The sequence below is a fragment of the Danio rerio genome, chromosome 20, assembly GCF_052040795.2.
Source record: "Danio rerio strain M-AB ecotype USA chromosome 20, GRCz13ab, whole genome shotgun sequence".
NCBI classification, from domain to species: Eukaryota; Metazoa; Chordata; class Actinopteri; order Cypriniformes; family Danionidae; genus Danio; species Danio rerio.
Window position 1 is genome coordinate 48,378,688 of NC_141040.1, and position 15,864 is coordinate 48,394,551.

A 15,864-nucleotide genomic window follows, 5' to 3' on the forward strand; every position below is an offset into this window, starting at 1 on the left:
TGTCTGGCATGTGCTCAGGGCATTGTGTTTCAAGGTCAAACAAGTGGTTTAAAATTGTGCGTGAAATCGGAATGTGGCACATTTGGCATCATCTGGATCAATTCTCCCTTTTGTAAAGTCAATATATGAATGATTTGATTCAGTTCTTGGAAAGATCTTGTGTATACAAGAGTGTCTCCAGTATATGTTTGGGTTGGTGCTTGTAAGCCGATACCAGCTGCACTGTAAATCATTGCATAGTTGAGAAAAATCACTGATTTTGGAGAATTCAACTACATTTTGAGAGAAACAAATAAGGGAAACTAGAAGATGTTTGGTCACTATATATATTCAAGGTACAAATCTTGCAAATACTGAACCAATAATTGTTTTTTTTAGCTTAATGGAATAATAATTAATAGTTAATAAGGAACATGTAAGAGTTCATGTGAGAACATTTATATTGGGTAGGATTAGGGACGCATAATACTAAAATCATACATTACTATATATATATATATATATATATATATATATATATATATATATATATATATATATATATATATATATATATATATATATATATATATATTTATATATATATATATATATATATATTTATATATATATATATATATATATATATATATATATATATATATATATATATATATATATATATATTTATATTTATATATATATATATATAAATACACATACACACATAATATATATATGTGTATATTATATATATATATAAATACACATACACACACACACACACATACACATACACACACACACAAGTAAATAATATTTTACTAGATATTTTTTCAAGACACTTCTATACAACTTAAAGTGACCTTTAAAGGCTTAACTAGGTTAATTAGGTTAACTAGGCAGGTTAGGGTAATTAGGCAAGTTACTGTATAGCGATGGTTTGTTTTGAAAAAAAAAAAAAAAAAACTATTGAAAAAATATAGCTTAAAGGGGCTAATAATTTTTTCCTCAAAATGGTGTTTATAAAATTAAAAGCTGCTTTGATTCTAGCTGAAATAAAACAAATGAGACTATATATATATATATATATATATATATATATATATATATATATATATATATAAAATTTTTTTTTGAAGTGTTGTGAATGAAGCATGCTGGGACGAATGTGTGCCCAGTAGAAACAAGGCAGCCAGCAGGCACAGAAGAAAACAATCCATGGCAATGCTACTGTAACTTTCACTTATTGGGAAATGTTTCTCTACCTGCGTCAAGCCCAGCCATTGTCCCTCCCCCAAGAGCCATATACCCCACCGTGATTGCTGGGTTTGTGCAGCTCCACACACAAAACTATAAAGTGCTATACAAATCAAACTCACGGGCTGCACTAATATTAAACTTTCAAATTGAGGCGGGGACCACAAATTATCATCCTGCGGGCCGCAACTGGCCCACAAGTTTGAGACTCCTGCAGTGTGATGTTAATTTATAACTAATTTCGAGAGGATCCCATGCTTATGATTGACACGGCCGGCCTCAAGTCAAGCTAATGTACGATCCACTAATCAGACAATTCCTAACTTAATATAAATAACCAAAGCATCTTACCTTAGTCATATTTGTCTTGAAGAACCTCCCCTTCCACCCTCTCTCCTCCTCTTTTTCTTCTATAGGGCAGCACGGCGGCCCAGTGGCTAGCACTGTTGCCTAACAGCAATAATGCCTCCAGTTTGGGTCACTACCCAGCCAGTTAGCATTTCTGTGCGTTAGCATTTATGTTCTCCCCATGCTCGCGTGGGTTTTTCCTCGGTCCTCCGGTTTCTTCCCACAGTCCAAAACATGAGACACGAGTAAATTGACAAAACCAAATCAGCACCATAGTCACTTCCACCAGCAGCTCACCCTCATAGCAATCCTTAAGCAGCAGAGATCTACGCGAGCTCGAACTCCCCTCTCGCCCTGCGAAACGGGACAAAGCCCCTGGCTCGAGGATCTTACGACCTTAGGGCTCTCTCCCGGGATAGCATGCCAAACTAGCTTCATTATCAATCATCAGCTAAGTGTGAATTCTTGAAATAGTGTAAAAGCATGTTTATTACTAAGGTAACGAAAACTAAGACAAACAAACAATTAAGTTTTAATTGAACACATCACATGAGGTACACATACAGTACCATCCTATCTATTACTGTGAAAAAGCAAATTTGAAAACCTGTGGTTACTGCGCCACCCAGCGGTCAAAAGCTGCTGGCGAACCTACTACAGTCGCGGCGACAGCAAGAATGGTGGTAGAGGGGACATATTGAAGTGGTGACATCTGTATATTGATATTTTTCTTCATGTTTTATAGCTTGTGCTGTCCATTAATAATGCAAAATCGTTATAAAATGACATGGATTTATGCTGGGATTTTCATCTTTGATAGATTGCTTCTAAACTTTTAGAGAGGACTGTGAGTGTAATTCTAACTTTAATAATTATTAATAAAACCAAAGAGAGCTATGTCATTTTAAGGTCAACCTTTCAGTTCAATGTTTTATAAAGCCTGTTTAAAATTCATACCTCACCTGCGTACAATGCCAGCTCTTTCAAAAAACATTAGGTCTGCTTTCTTAAAAATTAAATAAATCTTTAGCGTTATAAGCAACACCAGACCAGGAATTTCCTTAAAAGCAGGAACTGGAAGTTTGAGTGGGAGTTTTAACAGCATGTGCAAGCTTTGTCCAGGTGGAACCACCGACACACACACACAGCTGGGCCTCACATGTTCATGGACGTGTTCCAGTGGTTAAGGTAAGGACTTCCGCTCTGCTTACCTGTGTGTTTTTGGCAGGCGCGAGGGTCACGGAGAGCCTGAGGGGGAGCTGACCTTCTGTCTGACCCGCTCAGGCCAGACACCGCAGCTCCTTTCACCCACATCAAAGCAGCCATTTGTCTTGTGTAATAAACAGTGGTGTGATTCTGAGGGACAGCCGCAAGTGGATGGCCATTTAATTTCTTCAGGCTGAAAAACATTATATTCAAGGGTAAATTAAGAGGAAAAAAAAGAATAAATAATAAAAATTAAGAATGAAGTCCAAATTGTTTGTCGTCCTGTGGCTAAAATTATTAGCCTCCACTTCCTGTGATTTTTAAAAAATACATTTCCAAAATGATGTTTAACAAAGCAAGAGATTATTAAGAGAGTATTTTTTCAATACTATTAGCCCCCTTTAGCAATATATAATAAATAACAAATTTTCTACAGAAAAACCATCATTATAAAATAACTTGCTTAATCACCCTAATAACCCTAGTTAAGCCTTTAAATGTCACTTTAAGCTGAATACTAGTGTATATATATATATATATATATATATATATATATATATATATATATATATATATATATATATATATATATATATATATATAGCAGCATGTTGGCAACCAAACTGCTTTGGAGATGTATGTAAATAAATATATCTGAACAGATACCAATAGAGCATATGAAAAATAAATAAATAAATAAATAAAAATAAATAAATAAAAATTCGGAGTTGCATGGTTTTCTAAAGCTACTTTTGTAATATCTGTAATGCTTTTTTTTCACTAAACACAGCAACTAATTGCAAAATTTGTAAAGGGCAATTTCTTAGGTATATTTATTATACAACTAATAATTTGTGATTAAATAGATAGTTTTGACATTACAATGTGTAATTATTTAGATTAAAATGTACTTGGTATAATTACATATATAAACAAGATAAAAATGTTTTGATTTAATGCTAAAAGAAACTTCAACAGTATATAAACATGTACAAATATAGTTTGAAGTCAGAATTATAAACCCCCATTCGAATTCTTTATTTTTTTCCCTTTTTTAATAATTCCCAAATTATGCTTAACAGAGCAAGGAAATTTTCACAGTATGTCTGCTGATATTTTTTCTTCCGGAGAAAGTCTTATTTGTTTTATTTTGGCTAAAATAAAAAAAAATTTTCATTTTATTTTAAACCATTAGTCTACAGAACAAACCATTGTAATACAATAACTTGCCTAATTACCCTAACCTACCTAGTTAACCTAATTAACATAGTTAAGCCTTTAAATGTCACTTTAAGCTGTATAGAAGTGTCTTGAAAAATATCTAGTAAAATAATATTTACTGTCATCACGGCAAAGATAAAATAAATCAGTTATTAGAAATGAGTTATTAAAACTATTGTTTAGAAATGTTTTTAAAAAAAATTCTCTCCATTAAACAAAATGAGGAAAATAATAACGGGGTCGAATAATTCTGACCTCAACTGTACATACATGCAAACTTAAATATACAGTGGGGGAAATAAATATTTAAGGCCACTGTTTTTTCTAAGAAAATATTTTTTGTGCTATCAAGTATTGTCTATCAAGTGTTGACTTGACATTTTTTACTGGATGTTGATAACAACCAAAGAAACCCATGTATGCTAAGAAAACAAAACTAATTAGTTTACAAATAAAGTGTAATAAAATGAAATGACAGAAATAAAAAGTATTAAACACATGAAGTGAAGTGTAGAAAGGCAATGAAAGTCCAGAAAACAGCTGAAATCTCTCAGTAGTCATTCAGCAACCTCCTTCCCTTCGTTAATGTAAATTAATATAGCTTGCTTCAGTCCAACATTTTTTTAGTTTTTTTTTTTTTTTGCTTTATTTACATGTTTGCATTGTTATCAAAACCTGGTTCAAATCCATGTCAACAGCTCCTCAAGACATATTTTTCCCAGGGGAAAAAATTACATGATCAATACTTATTTTCCCCCACTGTTCAGTAAATATGCATTTTTGCAGACAAAATGCAATAAATTTTTATTTTTTAAATGTCAATGTACAGTTGAAGTCAGAATTATTATTTTTTCTTTTTTTAAATATTTCCCAGAATATTGCTTAAAGCAAGGAAATTTTCACAGTATGTCTGATATTTTTTCCTCTATTGAAAGTCATATTTGTTTTATTTAAACTACAAAAAAGCAGTTTTTAATTTTTAAACACCATTTTAAAGTCAAATTTATTAGTCTAGAGAACAAACCATCATTATACAATAACTAGCCTAACTAAAATAACTAAAAATGTGTTGATAAATATTTCTCTCCGTTAAACAGAAATTGGGGAAAAAAATAAACAGGGGGCTAATAATTCACGAAAGTAATCATTCTGACTTTAACTGTAGGTATATGGGTTTGTTTCCTGTAGGCCCATGTTTTGGGTGAGACGGCGCTGAACGGGAATTCAGAAGCTTCAGATAAAATCTTTCTATACATAAATGATCAGTTGACTCACTGACTCTTTACTGGAAAGAGCAATTAAAAGCCAAAAACAACAAACGAAGACATGAAACAACCTAAAATAAATAAATCTACAGGCCAGGTTCTTCCCTCCATGTTAAACAAGACCTGTATAAAGCAAAATACACAGTTCTATAACTGTACGGTAGTAATTCTATGGTTGACGGCGTGATGGCCGTACGGTGGTTAAGGGTCAGAGCAGATAACCGGATGGTTTGCATTCAAAGGAGTCATTTCACTGTTGTGCCGCTGACAAATAAGCTTTATACCGAATCATCTGTGTGAAAGAAATGTAGGGTGTCGTTTTATGAAGTTGTGGCGATTTATATAAATATTGATTCTGTACCACAGAGAAGACTCTCAATAAAGACGAATAACTATCTGTATGGATGTTCATATCTAAGCATGGTGGCACAGTGGGTAACACAATCGCCTCACAGCAAGAAGGTCACTGGTTCATTCCCCGGCTGGGTCAGTTGGCATTTCTAAGTGGAGTTTGCATGTTCTCCCCGAGTTTGTGTGAGTTTTTTCCAGGCTTTTCCCCACAGTCCAAAGACATGCACTATAAGTGAATTAAGTACGCTAAATTGAAAAAACATATGCTGAATAAATTGGTGGTTCATTCCACTGTGGCGAGCCCAGATTAATAAAGGGACTAAGCCGAAAGGAAAATGAATGAATGAATGTTCATATCTATTTGCACATACATGATTAATAATAGCAACCTGTACATTATATTTATCTATTTGTAAATCTCTGATTCTAGTTAATGACCTGTCAATTATGTTCATAGTACATCCATCTGTAAATATCATGCATAGTTTTCTATAATTGCACTTATATCTTACATCTGCTGCTATTGCACTTCTAGTTAGATAAAAACTGCATTTCGTTGTCTTGTACTTGTACATATGTAATGACAATAAAGTGGAATCTAATCTAATCTAGAAAAAAATGGCAACAACAGATAGTTTTGCAAAAACAATTGGCCTTAAAGAGCCCCTACTACAGGTTTTTAAAAATGACCTTCCATGTAGTGCATAACACAGCTCTAAATTAAGTGAAATATCCGGGGTTTAAATCTGAAAGTGTGCTGTGTTTAAATTGAATAATCTATAAAAGAGTCGACTCAGTGCATTTAGTGAATTTTCTTGATAACGAGTCTTTAGCTGTGCCGGCGTGACAATGATATGGAACTTAAGCCTAGCCTATTTGTTGCGCACACAAACCCGGTAAAATTTAAACCCCTGGCCCACCTATAAACACTGTAATAAGAAGAGCACTGTAACAGACCCTGGTGGAATCATGCTGCGAAGACGCTGTGCTCAGCTGGAAATTATTGGAAGTGTGAAGGGAAAATAGTGTTATTTTTCCTACCCAAAGATGAAACTGTAGGAGTCAGTGGTAGAAGTTTATTTTTGCAAAAATGCCTCAGCATTATAGCCCCAGCCTTGTGCGGTGTTTTGTCACTTTTCTGACAAGTGCTTCAGCTATCTACATGCTTACAAAGGGAGATTTGTCGGCCATTTGTTAAAGGAAGGATCGGAAAAGACTATTGATGTGTGGGACTTTGCAGAGCTTGACAGAAACTTTACAGTGCACACTTCATGGATCTGTTTCTTCCTCCATTTCACAAGCGTGATTAAATGGTTGGCTCCTTGTTTTATCTAGCTTGCAAATTATGTATTTACTGTGTTTTGTTACTTGTAATGGCTTGTACTGTGTCTGGTTAACTCTTTATATTCTCATATCACGTCTAAAGCAACGTTGAAAACAGGATGCGTGATGTTTTGTTTACAGACTTAAATGCGTTTGTGAGCTCGCGTTCCACTGCCGTTTGTGATTGCTATGGCAACCGTCAGCTGTTCGTACACACGTGCGGCAGTCAAGGTTCAAAATAGTTCAGCTTTTGCCACTGTGTGGTGTAATACTAAATGAATGTCACTGTTTTTACTTATGATTAAGAAGCAATATGCTGGTGTATATCTGCATTGCGTTGATGTGCTCCTGCATTGGGCTCGCACACATACCTGCCAACATTTTGTCCCTAAAAATACAGGAGACCGGAGGGTTTAGGTTTGGGGCTAAGGTTTCTGTTGAGAACTGTGTACTGTGGTGTTAGTAACTGTATTATGAAGCGTGGTACAGGCGGACGCTGCGATTGGATCCATGTTGACGGCCCGGTGTTTCACATACCGTAGCAAATTGGTGAGAAAGGGGTGGGTGGGGGATTGTCCTCAGCATTTAGATTTTTCATCAAAATTGGTGATAAAATTACGGAAGTTACTCTACTTTGTATTCCGCAACAAATATTTAGATCTCATATCAACCGAACGAAACAGATATGATCACAAACTGTGAATTGTGAGCCCTTGTGATCCATATAGAGTACTGCACCCACAGCCATTTTTCAGTCAAATCCCTGTCAGAAGTACAATTCGGCAATGTTTACATCTATCTTATGCATATTTCCCAGCGATTCATTCATTATTGACAGCGTTAAAGCAGAGTTTCTGGTTTTTAGATGTGGTGTCAGTATCTTTTGCTTGAACTTTGCATCTCACTCGCTCACTTTCCTTTAGCTTAGTCCCTTATTTACCAGGGGTCAATTATTACACAACGTATGGCCTGTATGAGTGTTTGCCAATACTGGGTTGCTTCTGTAAGCGCATTTGCTGCAAAAGTCGAAGAAAAATTAATGAAATGCAAAGTCAAAGTATAAACATCAGAAGTGAACGAATCGATTTTCCCTACCAGCAAAGATTTATCTAAGCAAAAGAAACCAACATCGAATCTAAAAGCAGAAATTCACACACTTTAGCGCTGTCAATTCCTTTATTGCATTTAACCTGCAAATTAGAATAGAAACCGCATAAAAAGTATTCAATTGCTCTGACAGTTACAGATGCTATAGATTATCGTTGGTCAATGATGCTACCATTCAGCACAAATCCATAAATTTCTCCTTTCTGGCTGTTCTTTCTATGAAGGAATTCTGTAGAAGTACAACCCAGACATGTTTACTCATTGGTTAGTAACGCTATTTCTTATTGCATAACAATTATCCAGCTTTTTGGCTACAAAACTAGAAATCACTAAAGCCTGTGACTTGGCGGTCAGCGGGAGATAGTAATGTTTGGCCCAACAGGGAACGCGTTCCCAACTCAACTCAATTTATTTAGGAAAATAAATCATAAGAAACAGAAATGAAACCTAAAATTTACAAGATATTTTTAAAAGCAACAGACAACAAATAAGTTTTTAGCACACCCTGAAATAAAACTAGTGTTGGAGAAGATTTTACAGACAGAGGAAGGTCATTCCAGAGCCTTGGAGTTGCAACAGAGAAAGCCCTATCACCTTTACATATTAGGCAAGAACGTGCAACAACAAGGAACAACTGATCATTTGAGGGGAGAGTTCTACTGGGAATCCAATGACTAAGTATGTTAGCAATATACTCCAGGACTAGGCTACAAAGAACCTTGAAAATAAACAGCAACATCTTGTAAGGAATGCGGTATTGTATGGGTAGCCGGTGCAGTTTAATTAGCACTGAAGTAATATGCTCTCTCTTCTTAATACCTGATAAAAGTCTTGCAGCAGACTTGACATGTTGACGAGTCCCCTAATTTTGAAAACTATCAATAAAAAAACATAAGTAAACTTATTTTATGTAGTTGTAGTTGGCAATGGGGTTCATATACTAACCATCCTAAATAATTAAGTAAAATTGTTTCTGTTTAATACAGGGGACACCATACAGAGATTTATTTGACATCTTATGGAATAGGACATGACATGTCGGCAACTAGTTCACTGCAATTCTTACATGGTCGCCCACTGAAGCTAAGCAGGGCTGTGCCTGGTCATTCCCTGATGAGAGACCACATGGGAAAAGCTAGGCTGCTGACAGAAGAGGTGTTAGTGAGACCAGCAGTGGGCTTCTCAACCTGCGGTTTGTGTGGGTCCTTATGCCCCAGTATATCAAAGGGGACTCTATACTACTCAGTGAGCATCGTCTTTCGGATGAAAGGTTAAACGAGGTCCTGACTCTCTGTGGTTGTTAAAAATCCAAGGATGTCCTTTGAAGAAAACTGGAAGTTTTACTTAAACCAAATTTGCCCACTGGCCTTTGTCCATCATGGCCTCCTAACCATACCCTACACACACACACACACACACACACACGCACACGCACACGCACACGCACACGCACAAACACACACAAAACGATTCATTTGATTTGCAAATTTTCTTTAAGGCAAGTGGTTAAAAACAATTTATATGGGCTGAATTTAAACAAACTAATTCAATTTAGTAATGTTCAACTTAATTTGTTTGCCTAAATTCAGCCCCTATAAATTGTTTGTAACCACTTATCTTGAATAAATGAGTAAATCCATTGAATATTTTTTTTCAGCGCTTCATCCTAACCTTTCCTAGAATACACCTCTCCAGGTGTTTTACTAAGAGTTTCTTCTCTGTGGTTTCACTGGTTCTCCAGATCCTCATTATAGAGCTTTTTGTGTGGGGATGATGTGACTGATATGATGATGTCTCTCCTTCTCAGCCGTGTGGGGTAAGAGGAGCTGCTCTGGAACCTGTGATCTCCAGTGGAGCCTGGATGAGCTTTTTCTGTCAGGAGCTGAACCTCCAGCGGCCCATCAATCACTGCTGCAGCTCTCAGATCTCCACGCAAAACCCTTCATTAAGTCGCAGCCTCTGCTTCACATGGGAACATTTATGATTTAAAAAAAAAAAAAAAAAGAGGGAAAAAAGTCCCTTTGTCCCTGCGTTTTTGAGGGAGGGGGGTCTGGATATTCACTAATGCAGTTTAGTGGATAATCATCTATTATTAAGGATCGAGCCCACAGATATTCAAATAGATTTATGGTGAAATTACTTCTCTCGGCCGTCGCAGTAAATCACAAAGATTATGCAATTCTTGAGGAAACGCCCAATCTCTTTCTCAACAGTTTTGTACTTTATGTCAGGCTAAATGTAGATTGTTGAAGTTACCGTACATTCATTTTTTAAATTAATCGTTTAACGTTTAATGTGCAATGGACTCTCCACTTGTTATTCAAAATATAAATTATTTATAATTAAAATAGGATGAATGCATGTTGAAAATATAGATCTATATGACAGGTGGTTGAAGAGAGGCAGAAAAAAGGAAAAACTAATTAATAAATAAATTGGACTACTAAAAATGGGAAAGGAGGGGGGAGAGATGGATGGAAGAAAACAACAGAACAATAGATGGATGGAAAGATGGATGGAAGAAAACAACAGAACAACAGATGGATGAAGAAATGGATGGAAGAAAACAACAGAACAACAGATGGATGGAGAAAAGGATGGAAACAACAGAACGATAGATGGGTTGAGAAATGGATGGAACAAAGCATGGATTTATGGATGGAACAAAGCAGAACGATGGATGGATGGCACAAAACAGAACGATGGATTAATGGATGGATGGAAATAAAAAAAGATGGAAAGATGGATGGATGGAAAAACAATGGATAGATGGAACAAAATGCATGGATAGAACAAATCAACAAAACAATGGGTGGATGGATAGATGGAACAAAACAAGGAATTAATGAATGGATGGAACAAATTGTATGGAACAAAACAATGGATGAATGAATGGATGGATGAAACAAACCATAGATAGATGAAATAAAACAATTAATGGATGATTGGATGGATGCAACTAATTGGATGAATGAATGGATGGATGGATGGATAGAACAAAATGGATGGATGGAAGGAAGGAATAAAATGGATGAATGAATGGATAGATAGATGGAACAAAACAACGGATCGGTGAATGGATGGAACAAAACAAAGGATGGATGAATGGAACAAACTAAATGGATGGAACAAAACAACGGATGGGTGGGTGGATGGTTGGAACAAAACAATGGATGGGTGGATGGATGGTTGGAACAAAACAACAGATGGGTAGATGGATGGTTGGATAGAATAAAACAATGGATTGACAGATGAAATGATGGATGGATGGAACAGAACGACTCATGGATGGCACAGGCGGATGGAACAAAGGACGGGTAGGACAAACAGAACAAAACAACGGATAGATGAATTAAACCAATAGATGCACGGACGAAACAAAATCACAAACACAGTATATAATATAGACATAATCATTACATTATTATAATTATTTACAAAAATCTAGAGTCTAAGAGTTAAAAAAAATCTAAATACCAAGAAAACTGCCATTAATGTTAAAATGTGTAATATTTTACTTAATTTCTAATGATTTTTGGAATAAAACTAAATAATTAAATCCCATACAGTGTGTGTTTGGCTATTCCCACAAATATATGCATGAAACATAATGCTGGTCTTGTTTCAGGGTAACAACTGATAATAAAAGAGTGACTAAATAATGATTTCTCAAATGTACTTGGCCACAGAAAAAAACTAACTCGCATATGGCAGCAATCTATGATTGAAAAGCAAGAGAACTATTATTTAGACATACGAGTGGAGGAAAAAACGCTTCGTCAACTAAATCATCCAAACAGCAAACAGCAGAAGAGAGAGAGAAAACCTGAAGCGAGCCTGTGCGGCGTCTATTCTGAGCTGGCCAATGTTGACCTCATAACACACTTACCAAACTAAAGCCCTGTTTACTGGAAGCACGTCTCACGGCAGACAATAAAACCCTAAGAGACCAGTCTTATGCCCACAGGACCTCCTCTGACCTACTGATCCCACGCATTTGACTGGGATCCAGGGGTCAGAACCTCCAAACACGCAGGACAGAGTGACGTGTTGGAGACTCATCACTGCTGATGCATAACGGATCATGTGATCTAGCGTCTATCAGGACGATAATTGACTATGATTGCAGCATCACATCTCTATGTTTAGAGTGTTTACATTTGGGTAAAGGTTGCTGACAAGGAGCTCTTTGTACATGTTTGGTGAGCAATCTAGAACATAATAGTAGTTTGTTAATGTGACGTGAGAGCATGTTTACATCAGGACTATAGTCTTTTAAATGGCAATTCAACTACTGAATTTTAACTCAATGAGAATTGAGTAAGGAAATGTAGTTCAGATTTGAATTAAATCTGCCGATATAAAATAGTCGGCAAATGGAGTAAACAAAAAAACTGTTTTTCCTTTGAAATACAATTTTTTTTTTACCCCATTAATGGATTAGTTTGCTTGTTTTTAAGGAAAACCCAGTGTTTTACTTGTATAGAAAATGCTTCTTGACTTAAGCATTTTTAGATATTGGTGTATGAAACAAGATAAAAACTTCAAAAAAAGCATTTTTGAAGTGTACCTTACTATATTTTTTGATTATACCATTTGTTTATACATACTAGCAGTGCTAAATTTAAGCTGGATCTTGCCAGATCCTATCAGAAAATGTCAGACATTCGTGTTTTGCATTCCGGTATTAATTTGGATGGATCCGGCATTAACTTGTGCATGGTGAAAATCTAAGCTCGCATGTGTGCGTCATACCAGTCAACCCTCCTGTTTTTCCTGAAATTCTCACATTTTTTACAGTTCCATCACGCTACCATCCAGCGAGGGTATTTTCACGCATTTCTTTCATATTTTCAGTCTTTCTCTGTAAGGTGGCAAGAAACATTAAAGAGCCAATCCTCCCTATACACAACCCATACCGCTGAACCACCAGGGGACACAATTGCTCTTAAATATGAGTCTGTTCTGTGCTTTTATTTTATTAAGGCATGAAAACTCTTTGAAAGAAATATATAAACGGCGGGATTCCTTTCCTTTTCATAACAGGTGCCTTCGCCCCTCGTATGCAATCATATAGCAGTGCGTGACTGTCAGCTGAAGCGCTTCATGGTGATAAATAGACAATGTTTTCGGATTCTGTACACGCGGGTCTGGGTTTTGTGTGCGTGTTTGAAAAAACATATACAATTAATATTAATAACATCTAAGGATGTCGATCTTGGTGTTTTTTTTTTTTTAAACAACAAATTTTGTCCTAAATGAGCTTAAAATTTTAGGACAGCAATCGAATGCTTTTATTATAACGTTATATGTGTGCATTTTAAAAGTGACACCTCTGTTAATGTAATCAAATCAAAAACATTCTTTAATCAGAATGTGTAAGTTATACAGTCAAGAAAAGATTAATGAGATTTAATGAGATTGGGGGCAAATGACGGCCCTCAACAATATTTCCAGCCAATCCACTTTCTTATGTTTACAAATCACTCTTATTGGTTGGTGATTATTGTTTTGTATGTAGAAACTAATGGCATAGTGATCTACCTAAATAATATTTGTATTTTCAAAATGGCACAGAGGCATGCATATTTTCATTTTTTTAAATCATGAGTAAATCTGATAATAAGCCTGATCAAAATAGTTCTTGAGAACATGAAACGGCACGAATGGATCAAGTCATCAAGAAAACATGACAGAAGATGTAAATGTGGGCTCTTCTTGTCGATTAGACAGAGTGAGCCATTTAATTATTTTTCGCTTGGCACATAATAGTGAAATTAGCTTAATAGAGTTTGTTCATGCTATTATGTTTGTAGCTACATGCAGGGTACCCCCAGGATCCTCCAAATAAAATTAAAAGCTTTTTAATAACTTTTTAATTCCATTTCAAATGAAATTCAATGCCATCTTCGTACCCATTCTGAAAGAGGTATGAGGGGAAAATGTCAAATCTGTATAAATTTTGAACCCTAGAAAATAATTATGTACAAGTGGGCTACTTGAATTAAATTAAACATTATATTTCAATTATCAGTTTTATTTAATACATACGCAACAGCGTAGTCGTCCACCCAGTAGCGAATATGAAGGTCCAACTGCTTACTTTGTCATCTTATTGAGACTCTTGTCAAAAATAACCACAAATCCGCCTAATTGACCTAGTCAGTCAGTTCTTTAGTTATAAAAGGAGCCAATCCAAATAATACATGCAGTTTTGTTGCTTCCACAGGAGAATGTAGCTGCAACCTCGGAGTCAAGAAACATGGTTTTAAAAACCTCTGTAATGTTCTCAATCGATGTGTAAGAGTGGTGCTCAGAGATTGTTTTAAGGACCCACATCACCTCTGCCCGCAGAGTTGGTGTTGAGCCCCAGTAAGTTATGATGTTCCATGGCTGTGATGGCAATGCTTCTAACGTAGAAATTTCTTCATTACTTATCGCCGAAGCTGTTTAAGTAACCGAAGAGGTCTCCGGTGCACAGAACCACACAATAGGTGGTTAGCACAGACGAGCAGTACTACACGCGATGTGTTTGGCACCCCTGGGAGTCTAGGGGCATAACACCTATCGTTGCTAGCTTAAAAGATTTCTGGCGCCATCAGCAGTAGGCATTGTGGTCATTTTCTGGCACAGGCTTAACCCACACGTAATTCGGATTCCTGTTCTGTACCTTGCCCCGTAACCATAATAACGGGTGCACACGCTTTCGTGCTTTCTGCAATGACGTGGAGCGTGAGGTGCACTCAATGTTATGCTGCATGAATTTTTAATTACACTAGTAACAGTTAATTTTGTTACGGTATAACCTCAATCCTAGGAAAGGCAAAAATAAATGAATAAAATAAGACCTGTCACGAAATGAAAGACTTTAAGTACCAAATTCAAGGCTATGAAAGCCTTAATTTGAGATTATCAAATTTAAGACTTTTTTAATGCTTTTAAAACCCGGCGGGTACTCTGTACATGATTTTATTATCCATGACTGACCTATAACATTTTATGGCACAAAATATTAGAAGACCATTCAGAAATGTGATGCTCTTTTGTTTTAGCACGTTTAATAAATGTCATATTCTGGGAAAACTGAAGTTTTTTGGTGGATATCGGTCACGAAACCTTTACCTCCTGGTTTTGTTCCAGAAATTATTCATTTACAAATTAAGCACTGCATACTAGGGTCGTCATGATACTAGAATTGGGTAGCAATCTATACTAAATTTTTAAAAAGCCTATTTCCCGCTAACATTAGAGCGCTGTTGAGTGTATTCTTAAACACCACTGATTTGCCATTGTATTCACATGCTCAACAGAAATGACTGTGATGATTATTGCGCGAGGATTGTTTGCATGTCAGCTTATAGACCAGGGGTTTTCAAACTTTTTCAGCTGAGGGCCCCTTTGTGTAGGGCGAATTCTTTTGGGGACCCCCCAAAAATAAAAATGACAACTGTACTTAATTTTTTTAAATTGTATTATTCAATACATTTATATTATTATATATGATTCAATAAATTTATATTATTCATTATCTGGATTAATTTTTGTAAGATGTTAGTTGAGTTGACATGGTTTTAGTGCTTCAATCTATTGATCAAATCTTGATGCGCAGTACTCATTGTGGTCTGCTCTCACTGGATTATTCCATCAAGCCATATTTTGTGTACAAGTCGTCACTTTACACAGTTTTTATGCCATTTTTATGCTTTTTTTCAGCCTATGCACAGCTAGACTCCTCTGTATTTACCCTTACAGCTGAGAGTCTAAATGTATCTAAAGATTTAAAGCTTTAAAGAGTTTTGTCATT

At 35.8% G+C, this 15,864-nt stretch overlaps 1 protein-coding gene across 13 annotated transcripts in view; it reads right to left on the reverse strand.

Annotated features, from left to right (window-relative positions):
• The window catches only part of runx2b (RUNX family transcription factor 2b), a 292,292-nt gene that overhangs the window by 199,482 nt on the left and 76,946 nt on the right, over positions 1–15,864 (reverse strand). For all 13 annotated transcript variants that reach the window (XM_087296525.1, XM_087296522.1, XM_087296532.1 and 10 more), the window contains one exon: positions 2,799–2,986. The gene's annotated coding sequence lies outside the window, so the exon portion shown is untranslated. The remainder of the gene's footprint in view (positions 1–2,798; positions 2,987–15,864) is intronic.